Below are 22,337 nucleotides of genomic sequence, written 5' to 3' on the forward strand. Positions count from 1 at the left end.
TGAGCGAACAGATCCGCTTTATCAGTAGAAGACATAGTTACAGAGCCATCAGAGTAGAAAAGAGGAGGGAAGTATGATGAGGTAAAGTTGTTAGAAAGGTTTTTGTCAAGGTGCCAGAAGGGGTGGGAAGAATTCGAGTTGGAAAGTTGAGAGCATTTAGTACGGATTAAATTATTTTTAGCAGAGCGAAGAACAGACTTAGCACAATTCTGGGCAGGAAAATAAAAAAAATGTGATTCAAGGGTGGGTTGGCTCCGGTACCTTTTGTAGGTCCTCTCCTTGTTGCAGACAGCATTAGAACAAGCATGGTTAAACCAAGGCTTTCTTGTATTAGTCAAAGGATATGAGAAAGGAATGTATGCTTCCATGCCCGAGAGAATAACCTCCGCAATGAGCAAGGCACACTCAGATGGCTCCCGGCCGTGGATGCAATAATCATTCCATGGAAAATCAAAGAAGTACTGCCTGAGGGCCTCCCAATCTGCAGCTCCAAAGTGCCACAGATGACGTTTCTTTGGAGGGTCCACAGGCTGTACCAGAGCGATAGGACAGGTAATAAAATTATGATCAGAGGAGCCCAACTGAGAGAAAAGATTAACAGCTTACGCTGAAGGATTAGTTGTAAGGAAGAGATCAAGTATGTTGGAGCTCTCTCCAAGACGGTCAGGGATACGGGTAGGGTGCTGTACAAGCTGCTCTAGGCCATTAAGGACAGAAAAGATGTAAACTTGTTCAACAGGTGTTTCAGTGAAAGGAGAGGAGAGCCAAAGGTGGTGGTGAGCATTGAAATCTCCTAGAATGGAGATTTCAGACAAAGGAGACATGGATAGAATACCTGTATGTTCCATCAAAGAAGTAAGACAGTCAAAGAATTTTTGATAGGCAGCAGATTAAGGGGATAAGTAAACAACGCAGATATATTTAGTCAGAGTATGACAGGAAAGCCGAAGCCAGAGAGTAGAAAATTCAGAAGACTTGAGTTAAGGAACACGAGAGCAAGATAGGTCGTTGCATACATATACACAACAGCCACCTTTGGCTTTAAAATGAGTATAGAGAAAGTAAGAGGATAGAGAAAAGAGTTTGCTGTCAGTTACCTCAGACAACTGAGTCTCAGTAAGTAAAAGAAGGTGAGGTTTAGAGGAGGAGAGGTGGTGTTCAACAGAGAGAAAGCTAGAGGAAAGACCGCGAATGTTGTAGAAATGAAAAAGTGAGTCAGACAGTGGTTCCAGGCAGCTCATAGAGTCATCACCTGGAGAGGGGCAGATGATGGGGGCATTTATGGTCCCCTTCCCCCCCCCCCGGGACTCCGAGGGATGGTTTTGGTGCTCCATTTCTCTTTTTTTTATAATTTTGAAAAGGATGTGTAGTGTCCACTGTGCATGTAGATTGGTGTTGACAGTTAGAGAAACTTGTACTGGAGAGCATGCTGGCCTACTCTGTGTTACTGAAACACTGAAAAAGTTCAGCAAAGGGGGATGGTGAGGAACTAGTCCTGAGGGCTGATAAAACAGGAGCTCCATCTCTCCTTGTCATCAGCTTTCCATCCACCTTGGGAGTACTGCCCTGCTCGACTGGTGCTATAGTCAACTCCTCTATGCTACAGTCTACGATTACCTCACCAGAAATGTTGAAAGTTAACATCAAGATGAAATTACGATGAAAGGCTTATGTACAAACGTTTGCTCGTTTGTCACGTGCCCACAAAGCGCACTTTTCTGGTGTTTGTGATAGTGTGCTGGTCCTGGGAGTGATAGTAGTGGTAGTGGTGGTATTGTGGTAATGAATAAAGAAGATGATCATATTGGTAACGTTAGTGCTGGTCATTTTGCAGCTTAATATCTATAAATCACTTCCGGTAAACTTGAGTCAAATTTAGTCCATCGAGCAGGACATAAAGTTGGCTTTAAGTTAGCCCACCACTCCACTTTCACAGTTCTAACTCCCTCAGCTACCTGCTGATGTCCAAAGTTGCCCTCCTTTCCACTTCCCCTCCTCCTAAACCCTTTTTCTCCTTCACCTTTTCATTATATCCTTCCGGTCCTCTATTCTCTCCCATTCTCTCTCTCTCTCTCTCTCTCTCTCTCTCTCTCTCTCTCTCTCTCTTTCAAAACGGATACACCAAAATATCTTCACTGCTGGCTGTGTTATGTTTGTGGAGTGAGAAACTATATTTTCTCATTACAGACCAAGAGTTTTGTCTCTGTGTGTTTGTCAGTCATCTGCTTCATAAGGGAGCGGGAATATGCGAGCATGTATATTTCTCCTTTTTTTTTTTTTTAAGGTAATTGGGTTCATTATATCATAACTGAAACTTCTAGATACAATCATCTAGTTTTGTAAGCCGAAGTTTTTCTTTTCTCATCTTGTTAGGAGATAGGAACAGTAAGCTTCTTGACGGACAGTGGTAGCGGAAGTGAAATTAGAGACGAAAGTTGGTAGGAGAGTTGTGGCTGGAGGGATGAATGGAAAAATGAGAAAGAAAGGATGGAAAAAAGGACGAAATTAGGGAAATAAATATGCAGGGGGGAGAGAAGAATTAAAAGAAAAGATGGAAGGAAGGATGAAGGGATGGAAAGAAGAAAACAAACAAAAGAAATGAAAGATGGAAGATGCTAGGAATGAAACTGTCTAAAAACAATAATAATAATAAAATAAAGGATGGAAGAAGTAAAAACGGTGCGAGAGAGGTGCCCTTGATCAACTTTCTTGTGTAAAGATATACAGACCATGTATGAGTGCGTACCAAAGAGGGAGGGTGGGGGAGGTAGAAGAAGTGAAGAAGGAAGAAAATTCAACGGGAGGAAGGAAATAGTGTATGGGATAGATGATAAAGCAAGAAAAAGAGAAAGGAATTGAAAAGAAGAATGGACGGATGGAGGCAGAGAGGGAGGGAAGGAAGACTGTCCAGACGTTGAACCAAAATATTGTCTTGTGATCCTGACCTTTGATAAAAGAAAAAAATCACATCATTTCTTCCCAGCCCCACATAGATTATGTTTGCGAATATTTATGCAATTCCGGTCAGGCATTTGCCAGATAATTGGAGATCCAGAACTTTGACCTTAACTCATTAACGTACGTTTGACCTTTGACTATCTAGAAACCGACTTAGTCCCAATTGCTACGCCTTCGGTGTCGTTAGAGAGTGCATGACAAAACAAAGACTGACAGAGGGAATGAATGAAAAAAGCCAGTGCTTGCAAGATGCACATAAGCATAAATCTTGTGTAACGATACAGAGGCCATTCCTCCCACCAACCTTCAAACCCCGATCATTACCAAGACAACACACTTTCTCATGAGGCATTATGGCAAGACAGCGGAGAAGCCAGATTATTCCTACTTGAATAAAATATTATACTTTTGCCTTCTTGTGTTAAATGTTCGCATTTTCTGTCTTCCAGGAGGGAAACTGTATTTTAGGGAGACTCTCCCTCTCTCTAGATAGATAGATAGATAGATAGATAGATGGATAGATGGATGGATAGATTGATAGATAGATAGACAGATATAGATAGATATATGTAGATACATGTATATATATATATATATATATATATATATATATATATATATATATATATATATATATATATATATATATTCGACCATTGCAAGTCACTGATGAACAAAGGGCTTGCCCAGCCTCTTCCACGAATTGTATGACTGAGCCAATTTCTGCCAGGTTATGCCCGCAAACTTCCCCATCCCATCTCTCAACCTCCTGTCTGGCCTTGTTCTGCTACGCTTGTAGTCTCTTGGAGTCCCGTCAATCAGCCTCATGCTCCATCAGTTATCCCTTATTTGTACTCATGACCTTCCCTCCATTTATTTTATACATGTATATATGTATAGGCAGATAGACTTATAGAGCTTATTACTTCAAATGAAATTTGCTACCGGGATAGAAAATGTTCCATTTAATTCCTGCCAATCACTTATCAGATTATACAAAATTACACAGTAATTGAACTATTTGTAATAATGGAAAAGGTTTTAGTGAGAGTTCAGGCTTTTTTTGAATAAAAAAGACCTAGGGTAATCAAATTGGAAGGAAATGTTCTTACAATACTTAGCCAATGAAGTACGTGTATCAGTAATTTTTTTAGCTATAATAACTCAGTTACGAATTATATTTCCATGATTCATGCTATGACCCAAATGTACTATGGGCCACAAAAGTATCGGTGCACAATGTGCTCGAAACATTTGAGACCACAGAACGAAGATCACTGAAGTCCAGTCAGTCAGCTTCTCGCTCCATCGGTTATCCTTTATTGGTACTCATGACCTGGCCACTTCCGTTTATTTTATACATGTGTATATGTATAGATAGATAGATAGTTAGATAGATAGACGGATAGATGGATTATTACTTCATATTAAATTTTGCTGCCGAGATAATAAATGTTCAGTTTAATTACTACCAATCATCTATCAAAATATACACAATAACACAGTAATGTATTTATTCGTAATAATGGAAAAGTTTCTAGTGACAATTTAGGCTTTTGTTTCATATAAACTACCTACAATGATGTATTATGAACTGGAAGGAATTTAATGTTCTTACACTACTTTGCTGAAGAAAAGTGTATCAGTAGTTTTTTTTTTTTTTTTTTTTTTTCCAATTATAATAACTCAGTTACGAAATATATTCCCATGATCCATGTACTCGTATTGATCCAACTGTACTATGAGTCAAGGTAAAGAGAATGAAAGGTAGTTTCATGGGGGGATGAGGGGGAGCTAAAATGCGTCTCGGTCTGCGATGACGTCATAGTTAATACAGACTGCAGCTCATCGTGCTCAACACACGTCAGTCACACACACACCTGCCTGTGGATAGGTACTCCGTTTTCTTTTTTTAGGGGTGGCTATGGCAATACAGATAATTTTGTGAACATGCCAACAATTTGTATAGTTCGTGGATGCAAATCCATTCATGTGAAAGGTGACAAGTGAATACATTTTCATGCACTGCCGAAAGATGAAGAACTTAGAAAAAAATGGATTGAATTATGTGACACAAAGAAAAATCGGTCATCTGGTTTTGTATGCAGCCGTCATTTTGAGAGTACTGCCTTTGAACGCAACCTTAAGTATGAATTGCTTGGTTTACCAGTGCCTCCAGGACAAAGGAAATTCAAGAAAGGAGCAGTGCCTACTCTTCAACTACCGAGTTTTACAAGTAAGTTCCTTTACTGTGTAACAAGTAAAATATGGAGGTCAAGTGTTGCCATTTAACATGTGTGTTTTGTAGAGCAAGAACTTTATTATATGATATTAGTTTTTAATATCAACACAACATTTTTTTTCATTTGTTTTTAATTTTTTAGTATTGTCTTACAACTTGTATATGATACTTTTATGCACCAAGCACTCGCACTTGTGTCATAAAACAAATGTTGTTATTACAGTATCTTCTATCTATATACCTAGGCTGCTTCCCCCAAGGAAAGGGAGCTAGCCGAGACAGGACGACACACTCCCCATTTACTCATCCATTCAAACACGTTCATTCGCATCTTAGCCCCAAGGGGAGAACGGACAGATCCTCACCACACCACACCGCTCAAGGGTCAACTGCGCAATGCAATCAGTGACATCCGCAGCAGGGCCCGACAATAGAGCTGGTTTACCCCTGCCACATCATAACAGACCCATCCCCTTACCCGCATCTGACCTGACTAGCTGATCAGACCAAATGCGGGAGAATATCCCCTCAGGGCTGCGTCATCACTTATTCATTCACAATTTCTCTCCATTTATTTCTGTCACGCACAGCCACTCTTCCTTGCTCAACAGACATCCCTCTCGCATCCAGTGCTCTCTTCACACTGTTCATCCATCCTATTCGTGGTCTTCCTCTCAGCCTTACACCTCTCACATCAGATCTAGTTATCTTTTTCACCAATCGCTCATTATCCATTCTCTCCATATGCCCAAACCATCGCAACACCCTCTGCTCAACTCTACTTATCTCCCGAACAACTCCAGTTCTCCTTCGCACTTCATCATTTCGCACTCGATCCATGCGCGTCACTCCACACATACTCCTCAGACACCTCATTTCCATTACATTCAAACTTTTCCTCTCTGCTACACCCATATTCCATGTTTCAGCCCCATATAATGCAGTCGGTACCACAACACCCTCATACAACCTTCTCTTTACATCCATTCTAAGTGAACGACATCTAAACACTTTTTTAATTCCTCCCAGCACCTTTCCTACTTCATTTATTCTAAACTTCACTTCTGCATCTATTCTTCCATCATCAGCAACATGTGACCCTAGATATTTAAAACACTCTACCTCCTCAAGCAACTCGCCATTCAAAGATATATTCATCCCCCTACCATCTACCAACCTCATACACTTCACTTTACTCTTATCCTCATTTACTTTCAATTTCCTCCTTTCACACACCCTTCCAAACTCCTCTACCAACTGTCTCAATCTCTCCTCTGAATCAGCCACCAGTGCAGTATCATCTGCAAACAGCAGCTGCTTCAGATTCCACTCACCACCATCAACATTCACCAGACTCAGACCTCCACCTAAAACTCTTGCATTCACCTCCCTTACAGCACCATCCATGTAAATATTAAACAACCAAGGCGACATCACACATCCCTGTCGCAGCCCCACTCTCACAGGAAACCAGTCACTCACAGCATTTCCCACTCTTACACACGCTCTACTATTTACATAAAAACTTTTCACCCCTTTTAGTAACCTACCATCAAGTCCATACAATCCTAAAACAGTCCACAAAGCCTCCCTATCAATTCTATCATACGCATTCTCTAAATCCATGAATGCCCAAAACACATCCTTGCCTTTCGCTAAATACTTTTCACACACTTGTCTCACAGCAAAGACCTGATCCACACATCCCATCCCTCTCCTAAAGCCACACTGCTCTTCACCAATCACTCCCTCTGTACCCTCTCTAACTCTCATAATTAACACTCTACCATAAACCTTAACTACAACACTCAACAGACTTATACCCCTAAAGCTAGTACATTCATACTTATCACCCTTGCCTTTATACAACTGGACCACACAAGCACTTGCCCAGTCAATTGGCACCATACCTTTCACAAAGCACACATTCAACAATCTTACTAACCAGTCAACAATGGTCACTCCACCACCTTTCAGGCATTCCACAGCACACCCATCCATACCTGCAGCTTTCCCTGTTTTTATCTCCTTTACTGCCTTCTCCACACATATACCAAACATATACCAAAAGGTATCCAGTCCTCTTTGTGGTTTATGAATTAATATGCATAAAGATGTCTTGTGTACCAATATTGTATAAATGCAACAAGAGAAATTATTAACATTCTTTCTTGTCAATAATTAGGATGAAGAGAGACCCTAGAGTATAAAAACTACTGAAATAATTACGTGTGTAGTTAGGTGTTGCTGAAGTCGATTTCGATATTTAAATAAAGCAAAAGTAAAATATTGAATTGATCCTTAATTGTGACATGCTTATCCAGTTCTCTCTCTCTCTCTCTCTCTCTCTCTCTCTCTCTCTCTCTCTCTCTCTCTCTCATATATATATATATATATATATATATATATATATATATATATATATATATCTATATATATATCATGGGACATTGTAAATGTGTATTTTTTAGATCAAGTGAAGGCTATCTATAACACAACTGTTAAATAAGGAAAATTCAGGATTGAAATATCATGTGCTTTGTGTACCCACTCAGATATATAAATAATGTTCCATGAATTCTGCAGCTTCATCTCAGCCAGCAAGTGACGAGCGGCCAGGGGCAACATAGACACTCCCTCCTGAGGATGAGCCACTTAATCAAGGTGCGTTGACTCCCCCCATCGCTGGACCTACAGGTGTCAAAGGTAAATAATAAACCCTCACAGCATCCCTACGTCAAGTGGGGTTGGTGGAGGATTAGTGCCCCTCCCTGTAAAACAATTAACTCTAAGCCCTTGGCTACCCCGTCCGGGATACATGGCGTCTGGCAATGAATGAATGAATGAATATATCAAGTTAACGATTCGTCCTCCATTTAATCTTTCCATATACACAAACCATGTCAAAGCAGTTTCCTTTACTCAATAATCCAGTGACTTTCGAACACTACATGATAACAAATACACATGTAAGGTTTTATCTTAATAAAATGTTAATTAACTATTGTGTCTTTAATTTTGCAGCTTCCTCTCAGCCAGCAAGTGACGAGCGGCCAGGGACAACACAGACACTCCCTCCTGGGGATGAGCCACATTATCAAGGTGCAGGCGCACCCTCTGTACCCCAGGAAAACAAGTTGCTTAAGTTCATTCAACGCATGTCTTCCTATAATAATGATCTTCATAAAAAAAACTTAGGTCAGTCACTAAAGAGAGAGACTATTTACGTGCCTTAAACATTAAATATCAAGAATTGTTAGTTTCCTTAAGGAATGAATTAGAGAATGTTAAAAGCCAATGCCAACAAGATGTTTCCAAAGCTTTAAGTAGAACTTTTACATCAAATCAGACTCAGTATTTTTTATCATCTAACCACGTAGGAAAGTGGCAGGAAGAGGCCATTAGTAAAGCTCTGACTCTAAGAACCTTAAGTCCTAAAGCCTATCGTTTTTTAAGGGAACAGTGGAAATTTCCTCTGCCTTCTTCTGCCACAATCAGTCGGTGGGTGTCCAAATTTGCTGTGAAGCCGAGAATTTTGTTTTCTGTAATTAACTTTTTGCATCATCAAGCTTCTACTATGTCTGAGTATGAGCGACTATGTGTTCTTCCTTTTGATGAGACTGCAGTTGCTCAGGATTGGTCATATGACATTGGAAATGACACTTTATTTGCCCCAAAACGTAGTGTCCAATGTGCCATGATTAGAGGACTGATAAAGCCATGGAAACAGCTTGTGATATTGGAGGCAAGAATGATAGTACAGTATCCTCCACTGTCCAAAAAGGGGAATTAGAGGAATGCATAAAAACTGAAGACCTAAGGTATGTTGGTGGGTTTATTGCCCACAAATTTCAAATATATTCATACCTTGGAACAAATGTTAAACTTGATGATAGGACCTGGATAGGAGAGGTTTGTAGGAATAAAGGCAAGCTGCTGACACCATCAAATGAATTGTTTGAACAGCTGAAAATAATGGAAAAAATATTTGAATGTTATCATGGGAAGAAATCACTTAGATCTGGAAGGAAATGCATGAAAAACTTAACCAGATTAATATGTAAACATGTTAATTTGCCTGAAGATGTTGTACACTACTTTGTTAGATGCAGATTATATTTTAGAATAAGGATTCTGAATAGAGAGGTTTAGAAGAGTAAAAAATTGAAATCCAAACTAAGAAAGCATGTCAGGTAAGGGATACAAGTATTGTAAATAAAGAATAAGACATTATGTGAATTACTTATATTTTTCCCCTTAACTGATTGCAAGGCAAAAAATGATATTGGTATGTTTTGCTGAATGTAAGCTTGTGAGAGATGCAAGTGTACTATCTCCACCCAACAGTTAAGGTATATAATTAAGGGTTACAAGTAACAGCCGCACTTGAGGTGGGAATCTTAAGTCTCCCTATAGCCTAAAGGGAAATCACAAAGGGAAAAAAATGAAAACATTCTTGCAAAGCCTTCAGGTGTCTCCTCAGGATTGGGCTCCAATTCTGCTTCCAGGTTCTTGTGTAACTTTCAACTCTGGATGTTTTCCATAATCATCTTCCTGCTCAAGCTGTATTTACTTGCTATCCCTTTTGATATATCATCATTATGTAGTTTACCTATTATAATTATAGATCAATGAAACAAAATTTTCGTAATTCTCCTCCAGTCACATGTCCCAGATAATGATGACGTGAGGAATATACATAAGTTGTGAGTGTGTTGAGTAGCGACCCGTGTGAACATTCATAATACAAAAGCATACCATACATACAGATGATTTTCTGTCACGCTCCCGTTTTCTTCCACCACCCCCACCTCTCTCTCTCTCTCTCTCTCTCTCTCTCTCTTATAAACTTTGACGTCACAGAATCTGCGCGGCTCGGGGGTGCTGTACTTACGTCTCAGTATACTCTTCTCTTTATCTTGCTATGAGTCACAAAAGTATCGGTGACCAACATGCTCGAAACATTTGGGACACAGAACGAAGGTCACTGAAATACTGTATTAGTGTCCGACCTACCGCACGTTGGTAGCCACGATGTTGGGAGTTGTCATATATCGCCAACTAGCAATATCCTCTTGCAAACATATAGCTAAATGTTATGTTTATATAAACATTGTTCAGACACAATGAGACGTTGGTAAACACCAGAAGTTGTTCGAATAATTTTGGTAGGCATTGGACCTCCCGTGCACCGATACTTTGTGACTCCACTGTACAGTTGGTGGCATGGTAAGACAAATACTGATACACGTACAGTCAAGCCAAAACAGTATAGTGTTACGTCCGCACCCCACACTGCCACAGGCTCCAACAGCAGTAGTAGGCTACAGTGTAGGAAGGATGTTACCCAGTGAGTTGCTCTTCCTATGGTCAACCTCTCGGTGTACAGCACACAAGATCAGCTGAGGCGAAGATAAACACTGGCTTCTTAAGTTCGCTGTCTTTATTTTCCAAGAAATTAATTACACTTATGTTTTTTAACTTCACTGTTCTCACAAGCACTGGAGCTATTCAAACTTTACTAGCTGCAATTGCATTTAATGCTTGACAACACTTCATTATTTTCACAAGTACCGATGATATACACACTTCAGTAACCCTTCACTGTTCTCACAAGTTCCAAAAATATACAAACTTCACTGCACTGACACTGCACTACACTCAAACTGAACTGAAAACCGACTAAACCCGTTCTAGTCTCTTATCCACCCTTATACAAGGTGTTACTGAACGGCACAGACAAACTTTGAGGATCAGTTGTATGGTGGAAAATAGTATAATATTATTCTATACCCTTTTCACTAGAAATGCCTAATTACGGAGAGAGACGTCTAATAATAAATATAGCGCAACAGAGTAGCCATGACAGCGCTAACCATCAAACACATGACGTAACAGTTGCACTGTGAAATAATACACAGTAGTGGTATCATGAGTACCTATTTCCATGTTCTGAATCATTTTATGCATGTGTGTTACGATATGTTGCTGATATAATACGTTTAGCAGGAATTTACCACGTGCCTGAGCGAACGCAGCGAGAGACAATGTCGATCATTTGCAACACTGTTCACTGATCGTATTACTGAAGGCAAAGTCTGTGTCAGGTGTCCGAACACTGCAGGTTGTCGGTCGATTGGTCATGGAGCATGGTTGAGCAGCTGTAGTTTTCATTCAGGTGTTGCTCGTTCAAGTACGATTTTGCACAAATAAATACACATACTGTTGTTCACACACTTGCAATAATACGAACCAAAGACATACAGTCCTTAGACATTCGAGCGGATTCGACCAGAAACTGAAGCACTGAAACATAAGTCTACCCACACAGAAACTACTTTGAAGGGAATATGCAATAATACAATAACACAGCGTAAACTGGTAAGACGTATCGGGTATGACATGTATATTAAAATTTATGAGTCGGTGTCTATATTAGGGTGTGAGTAAAATTGTGTGAGTGTGTATGGTTGATATAGGGTTGTGATTATAGGGGTGACTGGGGAGGTGTGTGTGTGTGTGTGTGTGTGTGTGTGTGTGTGTGTGTGCTGGGGTTGTTACTATGGGTGTGTGGGGAGGTGGTGTGTATGCGTGTCGGTTTTGGCGTATCATTGTGTGTGTGTGTGTGTGTGTGTGTGTGTGTGTGTGTGTGTGTGCTGGGGTTGTTACTATGGGTGTGTGGGGAGGTGGTGTGTATGTGTGTCGGTCTTGGTGTATCAGAGTGTGTGTGTGTGTGTGTGTGTGTGTGTGTGTGTGTGTGTGTGTTAACGAGATTTGTATCCACACGAGTATATGGTAACGAATGCCAGCAAACTTGGCTAAAGCCTTCTTGATCATTCATATATCAGTGTGCTATGTGCATGTAAGGTTTGATGTATGTGTACATTTTACAATGCACTACACTATCATTCAGCTGATTTAGGTCATAACGTTGAGAATTTTACCTTTAACCAGCATGTTACACGTGTGCACTATTGTAAACGTAACCCACTATCAAGAACGGTAACAATAAAGCAACTCTTATTCACATAACTGGCCGACCTATTTTATCGCGTGTGATAAAGCCTTGAAGCCAGATGATTATTCTGGCTTTTCTTCACTAATGCCAAAACTTCGAGCTGATAACGCAGCACTATTTTATTACAGCTGCAAAATCTGTCCATTGCGTGAGAGCTAAAGATACAATATTCTTCTTTACGTTGTCTTGCTGATCGGATTATCATGGTTCCCCCAGGTTAACAGGATGCAGCAGTACTCGTATATGGAGCTGGCAAATATGCACCTGACCTATGGTTCTGCTCACGGAAATGGTAGGGAAGCTGCCCGTCTTTATGCAGAATGATCCCCCCAGTGGCAGCATCAACATCACACTACAATCCCATCCATAGACAGAAGGCTGAGGGAGACAGGAAACTTTAGGTGCAATCTGTCAGAAACATGACTACAACGCTTTGTTCGCACACCCCAGCTTGAAGAGAGGATCCTTGAGGCAGTTGCAACGAATCCACAAGCAAGCACTCACGGTGTGGCAAGTGATGTGGGGGTCAGTCATTTTACCGTAGGGAATGTACTTCACGAACAGCTCCTTCACCCCTACCACTTACAGAGAGTTCAGCATTTACTCCCAGAGAACTTTCCACGACGCTCAAACTTCGGTGAGTGGTTTCTAACCAAATCCCACTCGATCCAGATTTTTCTAGCATGATGCTGATTTTTCTAGCATGATGCTGTTCACACGCTCAAACTTCTATGAGTGGTTTTTAGACCAAACAGCACTCGCTCCAGATTTTTCTAGCATGATGCTGTTCACAGATGAGGCATCTTTCACAAGAACAGGGATGTTTAACAATCACAACATGCATGCTTGGGATGAGGCCAATCTCCATATTACATGGCGGAGAGGATATCAGCATCGCTTTTCTATAATTGAATAGTGCAGCATAATTAGTGATTGTATCAGAGGTCCACATGTACTTCCTGATCGCCTAAGAGGCCCTATGTATTGTGATTTCTTAGAGCATGATTTACCGTCATTACGGTAAGGCGCAGGAGGATGTGATACATGCACGGCGGTGCACCTTTGCATTTCAGCATGACTGTACGGGAATACCTCGATGTCCAGTATCGCAACAGGTGGAGAGGAAATGGCTGTCCCATTTCCTGGCCAGCACGGTCCCCTGACCTAATTCCCAATGATTTTAACCTGTGGGGCCACTAACATCAGAGTTTATGAAACGTCTGTTGACACCATGGATGAACTACTCCCACGAATACAGGCTACATGCGATCGTGTACATACCTCACCACGTGCATTTGAGCGTGTGCGGCAGTCTATGATTCGGTGATGCCGTGTATGTACTGAAGGTGGAGGAATACAGGTGGAACACCTGTTGTAATATATGTACATGAGTCTGTTTTGGATTGTTAAATTACCCTGATGTCGTACATTATGATACAGTTAACAAAATCATTCCTCAGTGACAGATACTGAGACTGCAAGAAGCACCGACTGTTATTTTTCATAATCATAATCCATTTATTTTGCTACCATACTGAATGTTATGCTGATATCAGAAAGCTTAGAGTTAATGTGGAAATTATAGCATATCTGCATCGGTGACTGGGTCATAACTGTGTGCTGTATACTATACCAAGATTTATTACAATCATTTTAATGGCCATGTAATTAATGTTTTACAGTATTAAATAAACTGTTCAAGGACACAATGTTTCATTTCTTATACACCACCATAAACATTATGTACAGTATTATCATCATTCGACCATACCTATGGACAGTACGCCAATATAACCTAAGTCTACTAATACCAAGTCAGATCACTTCCTTCTAAAACAACTCCAAGCTCACGCAGGGGGCGAAGCATCGGAGTGACGTCGACTGGCTCTGGCATGAAACCCCAGTGTTCAGTTGACTCCTGACCATGAGGGTGAGTGTATACTTGCTCCACTTATCAATGACATATTTTCAGTCCGGAGAAGTGAGGGAAGGGACTGAAATGTGTAAGGGAAAGTGTAGGGGTGTGAGGGAATCTACTGCTATATTATAGGGTTAAACGAGTCCACACTTCTTCCCCTTCTTCATTTTCCCTTATCATAAATGTTTAATTTGAGTCTGCTGTTTAATACATTTTCTGTTATTTAAGCCAGCTGACGACACACAAGCCACGCCTCCCTGCGTGCTGATGGAAAGTGAACCAACTTGGTATTAGTAGACTTAGGATATAACAAGAGGAAAGGGGAGGGGGAGACGGGGTGAAGGAGGAGGCGCCAGTATTTGGATTGGTACAGAGTATCCCTAGGCTCAGCTTAGGACAGCACTCACTGTTTTCAGTTCACGTCCTGCATCTTATCATTGGCTCATTTTTTTTGGATATCATTATAGAATAACGTGATTTTGTTTTTCAATAAGGGATTTATTCTTTAAGTTTGTTGGTGCTGTTTAATAACACCCTGGCTTCTTAAGTTCACTCTAGCAATGGTTGCATTGCTTGAGAAACTTATAGCACAAACTTGAGGCAACAGTTAACAGTTACCAACTAAGAGACATCAAAACATGCCAGATTTTTTTTTACATTACATAACACTATAAATTATTTAGCATCCAAACTTAGATTAAATTTCACATCTTAAAGCAAGAAATCACTTAAATATAACATTATTGAGAAAAAGAGCACACAAAATTAATGCATAAATTACGAAGTAACTACGCTCACAAACAGCAGGCAAACTGGCAACACTGACTCATACTGAAACTACTGTAAACGTCGAGAAACCTCGAGATCCTCCTCGACTACCTAACTGGCAAATCTCGCTTCTTGACACTACCCCCTTCCTAGTTTTTGTTATCCCAACAAAGCTACACAGTATATCCTATACAAACATAAACCTTAATCCTAAAGAAACCTCTAACTATACACAAAATATTCCTTCAACTTATCAGGTCTTCCTCTATTCCATTTCCGATGGCGTCCTTGCTCCTCCACACAGTCCACTTCTCCAGGAATGTCTTGGTCCTCTTCTTGATTCGCTTCTTCTCTTGCGAAACTGTCACCATCCTCTTGCACTTCAGTTCCTTGGTCCTCCTCAACATCCTAGGCTGCAGGAGAGCATGATCCCTCGGAGATGTCCCAGCTATGCTGTCCTGGCCCATGGTACTGCCACAGACGGTTCACGTGTACCATCTTTGGATGAGACTTGCTGCCTCCCCGAATCCAATATGTTACATCTGATTGGTGGTCCAACACAGTGTAAGGCCTGTCCCATGGGCTCTGCAGCTTCAGTGACTGTCCCTTCTTTCGCTGAGGATTGTATAACCAAACTTGTCCACCATCCTGGAAGCTCACCTCACTTGCCTTGGCATCATACTTGCACTTCATCACCTCTCCTGAAAACTTGAGGGCTCCTCACACTTGAAGATGTACCTCAGCCAGCCTTTCCTGAAGGTGCTTCGCATAGCCAGTTGTGTCTGTAGGCAGCTCTTCACCAGGTGGTCTTCCCATTAACAAGTCAACAGGTATGCATAACACATGGCCCAACATCAGTTTTGCAGGAGTGTAGCCGGTAGCCTCATATAGACTCACAGGATGAAGACCGATATGTCATCAGCAATGCAGATAATTTTTGGTCCCATTCTGTTTGTCCAGCTATGCAGTACTTGGCCAGTTTTTGACCTAGGATCCAGTTGAAATTCTCCACCATCCCATCTGCCTGTGGCCTTAGTGGGGTCGTCCTATTCTTCTTGATCCCCAGTAACTTGCAGCATTCACGGAACACAGCAGACTTGAAGTTTCTATTCTGGTCTGAGTGTAACTCATGTGGCATCCCAAAACGACAGAAAAATTGATCAACTAACACCTGAGCAACCATCGCAGCCTTTTCATCACGGATAGCATAGGCTTAGGGTCATTTTGTGAAGTAGTCAGTGACAACACATATATACCGGTTTCCTCTCTCAGTGAGTGGCAGAGGTCCAGCAATGTCCACTATGACTCTTTCCATCAGTGCACCCACTTGGTACTGCTGAAGAGAGACGCAACCACGTTTCTTGGGTCCCTACTTGGCACAACACGCATCACAGACCCAACACCACTCTTCAACATCCTGATGCATGCCAATCCAGTAGAACCTGTGTTGCAGCCGGCTTAGAGTTTTCTTCACTCTCAGGTGCCCACTAGTGATCTGGTTATAGGACTCATCCAAGATCTTGGACCTCATCTTCTTCGGAACCACCAGTTGCCAATGCTTGCAGAGGCCATCGGCTGTCTCCCACTGACGCTCCAGTAATCCGTTGCAATGAAGAAGGTCCCACTGACTCCAGTAGCTCTTGGTCACAGGGCTTAACCTGGAAACTTCTTCCCAAGATGGTTGCACTGTATTCAGCTGCAGCCACTCTAGCAATGGTTGTAAATCTGCATCCTCCCTTTGCATTCTCTACTTTACTGACATCTGGCCCATTTCCAATGCAGCACCCTAGAGGCTAGTAGTAAGCTGCATTGCCCTCTCATAATTCTGCTGCTCTAGCTTGGCATCTACTTCCTCCTCAAGCTTTTGTTCTTCCTTCATTTCCCCCATGAAAGCATCTAGCTGTCCTTGTATCCTCAGTTGTAATTCCCTCTGTTGCTCCTCTGATACCTCTTGATATTGCTCATATCGTCCTTTTTGTTCTTCACATTGTGCCTCTAGTTGTTCCCTATGTGCCCTCAATATTACAGTTCATGCCTGTAATAGTTCTTTGAGTTCTTTCTGTCCTTCAGTAAGTGCCTGTAGTTGGACACTTCGTGCTTCCAATACCTTCATGAAGGTTAGACTCACTGCAGCCCTGAAGAATCCACACTCCTGACACCAGTGTTATGTCCGCACCCCACACTGCCACAGGCTCCAACAGCAGTAGTACAATATAGGAAGGACGTTGCCCACTGAGTTGCTCTTGGTTTGGTCAGCCTTTCGGTGTACAGCACACAAAATCAGCTGAGGCAAAAATAAACACTGGCTTCTTAAATTCACTGTCTTTACTTTCCAAGTAATTACACTTATGTTTTCCAGCTTCATTTCACTGTTCTCATAAGCATTGGAGCTAAACAAACTTTACGAACTTCAATTGCACTTAATGTTTGACAACACTTCACTATTTTTACAAGTACCGATGCTATAGAAACTTCAGTAGCCATTCACTGTTCTTACAAGTACCGAAAATATACAAACTTCACTTCACTGACACTTCACTACACTCAAACTGAACTGAAAACCGACTGAACCCATTCTAATCTCTTATCCATCCTTATATAAGCTTGCATTGCTTGAGAAACTTCTAGCACAGACTTGATGAGGCAACAGTTAACAATTACCAACTAAGAGACATCAAAACATGCCAGAGTTTTCTTACATTACATAACACTGTATATTATTTAGCATACAAACTTACATTAAATTACATAATTTAACAAGCAGTCACATAAGGGGGTATGCGACCCCTGGGGGGGGGGTCATGGGGTCATAAGAATAACATATTATAAAATTCATATAAATATTACAAAACCTATCTCAAAATGTTCCTAAACTATCATTACATATTACCCGACCAGTATTTCCCCTCCGGCACCAAATTTAAATGCCCGGGTGAGAGTTTAAAGAGACAAAGGTTGGAAGCATGTGGAGTAAATGGACCAAGTGTACACAGATAATTAAGGCAAATTTTCACTGAATTCTCGCACCAGATGTGTTGTTTTTATTCTGTGTTCATGATAGCCTTTAGCAACTCTAGCCAAATAAAATGAGCAACCACGCGGCCGTACTCAGTGCGGACGAACGTTCAGAGTGTAAGTACGCTTGTCTATTTCCTGAGTCTGGCTTGCTTTACCAGCTTTGTTATACCGTCCGTGTTGTTTTCACCCTTTGTGTGTTACCACTACATTCATTAAACAAGAAAGTAACAATTGAAGGAACTGAAAGGGAAAAATAAACATACACCACCGCCACAACCATCAGCTGACACTTCCCCACTCCCAGTACCACCGACATCACCACCACAAATCACAACTTCACCACCACACATTTCTACCAGCAGCTCCTCATCTATGACAGCTTCAGGAAGAAACCTGAATATCAGTGCCCAAATGGAACACAGTGAATGTGGAAATCAATGTGAATTCATGCTGGTAGAGAAAAACAGCTTTTTGCAGTGGATAAATTCCTTTGCCCAATGCGAGTGTGGTGAAATGATGACAGTGAAAGTGAAAAGTGAATGTGGAATGGCAAAGATATTTGAAGTAAAATACGAAATGTGCTCTGAAAAAAGTACATGGTGCACTTCTGCTAGTAGAGGGAAAGAAGGATATGAGGTGCATCATAGGGTGGTGGTGCATGCATGCATTGTGGTGATGGATTTGTGGCTGTTGAGAAGTTCTGTAAGGCATTGAATGTGAAGATGAAGCATCATAAAACCTACTATAAGTATCAAAATGTTATTCAAGAAATCAACAAAAGAAAAGGATCAAGGCTATACAGGAAGAAGAGAGAAAGAAGCGAGCAGAAGGTAGGACGTATGAGGCAGGAGGTGCACCATTACATCCTGGACATAATGGTGAGGGATGTCTAATGAGGAAAGAGAAGGCACCCACTGCTGGTTAAAATAAACCTCTTTCCAATGATTTAGGCACTCTGAGGACCCCCAGCAGCGAGGTTTGATTTAAACAAAAAAAAAAAAAGTCAAAGGTGCAAAAACAGATTTTTTGGATGGTGCCACATTTGTGATGCATATTGTAAGTATTCCTACAGTATATAGCACTTATTATTAGAATATTCATACTACTTATTATTAGAATATTTAGATGATTTGTAGCGTACATTATCTCTGTATGTTAATAAGTAAGACATGCAAATATCATTCATATCAGGAAAGAAGTAAGACACACAACCATTTCAAAATTTAAAAGGCCATATCTCCGTGTAATAAATTTTGTCAAAAAAAAAAAAAATCACAGAAATTCGAAAATCAATCAGATTTACTTGGGACTACCAGGGAATATTAGTTTTGATAGGAGCTAGCCACCTATGTTAAGACATTATCGAAAATGTGAAGGATTTAAGTACAGTAGGGGAAGAAAGTCACCAAAAACCCGGATTTTACATTCCGTTCAGCACACATGAAATATGACATGGCGTCATTCCATGATGTATGGGAAATTTTTTATAGAACTTTTGCATATTGTGATAAAGATATCAAATGACTATTCGCAGCCAAATAATGAAGAGAATTGGTTGAGTATTAATCCCGGTACGAAATGTAAAGATTCAGTATATGTATATGCGTATATGTATTCATATATGTATATGTATATCGTTCGTGTTCACTCACAGTGTAGGTAATATAAGTGCTTATTCATCTGGGAAGTTTCAAGTCTTAACTCCAAATAGTTTAGATTTTTTTGCCAAGTGTTCTGTCAACCCCATAAATAAAACATTATTGAGAAAAGGAGCACAAAGAAATTAATGCATAACTTACGAAATAACTACGCTTACAAACAGCAGGAAGACTGGCAACACTGACTCGTACCGAAACAACTGTAAACGTCGAGAAACGTCGAGATGCTCCATGACTACCTTACTGGCAAATCTCGCTTCTTAACAGTAGGAAGTATAAGATTTTTAGTTTTGTGATTATGTATTGTTTTGATGCAATGACCCCTAATAATGTGCCTTGTTTCAACTTTATTGCAAGTGATCATGTTATACTTGATTAAGACAGGAGACACTGAGAAGAGTGGGACGTTAATGGTACTGTGTACAGTATTTAATGTCATACCCGTAAGTTGACACCTCGCTATCTTAAATGCTGAGATCTAACAGGAGATTAACACTAGAAGATGGTACAAATTATGATAAAAAGCTAGAGAAAGGATGTAAAGCAGCAGTATTGTCTTATACTGCAATTGAGGTAAGTGAATAAACTACAATGAGACAAAAGTCTGAGCCAAATTAAACGAGTATAACAACATCCCAAAGGCCTCCCAGACAGTACAATTATTACTGATGGCATTTCTATAACAAAAGAAGTTACAATTTGATGAACGAAGTTATAGTGGCCTTGGTAGTTAATTTACTCCTAGAATGTAATAGGACTGCTGCCACAACGACTCCATTAAACTTACCCATATCCTATTCCTGATTTCATGATTTTTTTTTTTTCTCATTTCTTACATTGATCGTTTCGACTACATAACGCCAACTATTACTCTATGGGCATATGTTTTCATCCTCGTCTCCTCTCTTTCATACCCCTTCTTAATTCTTCTCCTACTACATATCTTTCTCTTTCTCACTTTCTCCCCGTTCCTTTTGTTCTCCCTTTAAAGCTTTATGGTATAATTGTCATTACCCCTTTTCCATTTAGTTTCAATTTCTTTCTCATCTTCATTTTTTCCTGTATTTCTTTTCCAATCCCCTTTATAGTCTATCAAGTATTTGCAACTTCGTTTTCTTATTATTATTCAATTTCTCGCTGTTATTTATTCTTTCCATCTGCTTTTCCCTACAATCTTCCTCTTTTTTCTCCTTCACTCTCTTTAATGTTCTCCTTATCTGTTATATTTCCTCATACTTATTTTTTTTCCACTATATTCCACCTTCCGTCTTTCTCTTTCGCCTTTTTTTTTTTCATCATTCCTTATCACCCTTCGTCTTTCCTCCTCCTCTTTTCAGTTTTCTCGCCTGTCTCCGTCTTTCTGCATCTTCCTTTGTCATTCTCACACATGTCCAACTTCATTGTGATATATTTAACATTACCTCAATTTTTTATTCCCTCCTATTTCTATTAACGCCGTCTTCTGCCCACTTTGTCTCATTCACCATCCTCCTCTCTTTTTTTTTCTTTTTTTTTTTTCGTACTCTCTCTCTCTCTCTCTCTCTCTCTCTCGTTTTTTTCTACACTTTCACGTCACACATTTTAGAGGATATTACCACCCATGTTTTCTAAAACTAGGAACTTTTTTTTTTTTTTTCACGTACTCCTACATGTAAGTAAAATTCTTTTCATATTTTTTTTTGTCAGTACGATAATAGCATTTATATCAACATCATCAACAGCAACAGCATCATCATCACCACCTCAAACATCATCATCATTATTATTATTACTATTATTAATACCATTATTATTATTATTATTATTATTATATCTTAGCCATTCCCGAGCGTTTCCAAAAATGTGTTAGATTGTAGAGATTTAGGATAGAATGTTCACGTTGTTCTTGTCGTGGATGGCAGGAGAAAGATAAAGATGAGTCTGGGGTTTGACTGCAGTTTTATTCTCCAGATGAAGTATCTTCACAAGAGCAGTACTGAGCGAGAGTGGTTTATGCTTACTAACTCCGTGCCCTTTCCTCCTGGTTTTCCCACCATGCCTCTTCTTTCTCCTAACCCCTTCTGTCCTGTCTCTCCAATTTTCCCTGTATATGACTGATTGGGTCATGCACGAGGGCATGTGTCAAGGAACTTTCCACGACTGTGGAAGTTTCTCATCCGGTGTCATACTGTGCTGTGTGCGAAATTCCCTATCTAGAATATGCATTGCTGTTTCCTCCAGATCTCTCGAGCTTGGGCACGACTTTCTTCCAACCTTTATAGTACATATTAACAGTATATACATTAATAGCTATTATGTAGTGTGTTATGATATTTTAGTGTCCTGACATCACTCAGTCACGCCCAGCTGATTTACCTTCAACAGCAGGTATTAACAATGTATATACATGCCCTGTCATAACCTATTAATAAATGGTATGCATCACAAAATAGAATAAACACAATAATATTGTAGAACCATACAACACTATATGGAGTAAGTACATAGTAGTAAAAAACTGAACACAGAACATTGCATTGTAGTGATAATGTATACTTATATGCAATTATACAATGGTAATGGTATGGCAGTACCATCCCAAGACTATAGTAAGAATCATTTATAATGTAATGTACCTATTAATATATATATATATATATATATATATATATATATATATATATATCTATGTATATATGAGACATATTAATATTGTTATATAAAATGGATATATGTATATCAGTTTATCATTTATGCATAGTTAGATTAATATTATAT

The 22,337-nt window shown here is 40.0% G+C and overlaps 1 pseudogene; it reads right to left on the reverse strand.

The window, feature by feature from the left end:
* LOC145391698 (store-operated calcium entry-associated regulatory factor-like) overlaps positions 1 to 22,337 on the reverse strand; it is a 45,417-nt pseudogene that overhangs the window by 14,335 nt on the left and 8,745 nt on the right.

This window comes from Coenobita brevimanus, chromosome 19 (genome assembly GCF_032717465.1).
Source record: "Coenobita brevimanus isolate Jiangsu-jjx chromosome 19, ASM3271746v2, whole genome shotgun sequence".
Taxonomy (NCBI): Eukaryota; Metazoa; Arthropoda; class Malacostraca; order Decapoda; family Coenobitidae; genus Coenobita; species Coenobita brevimanus.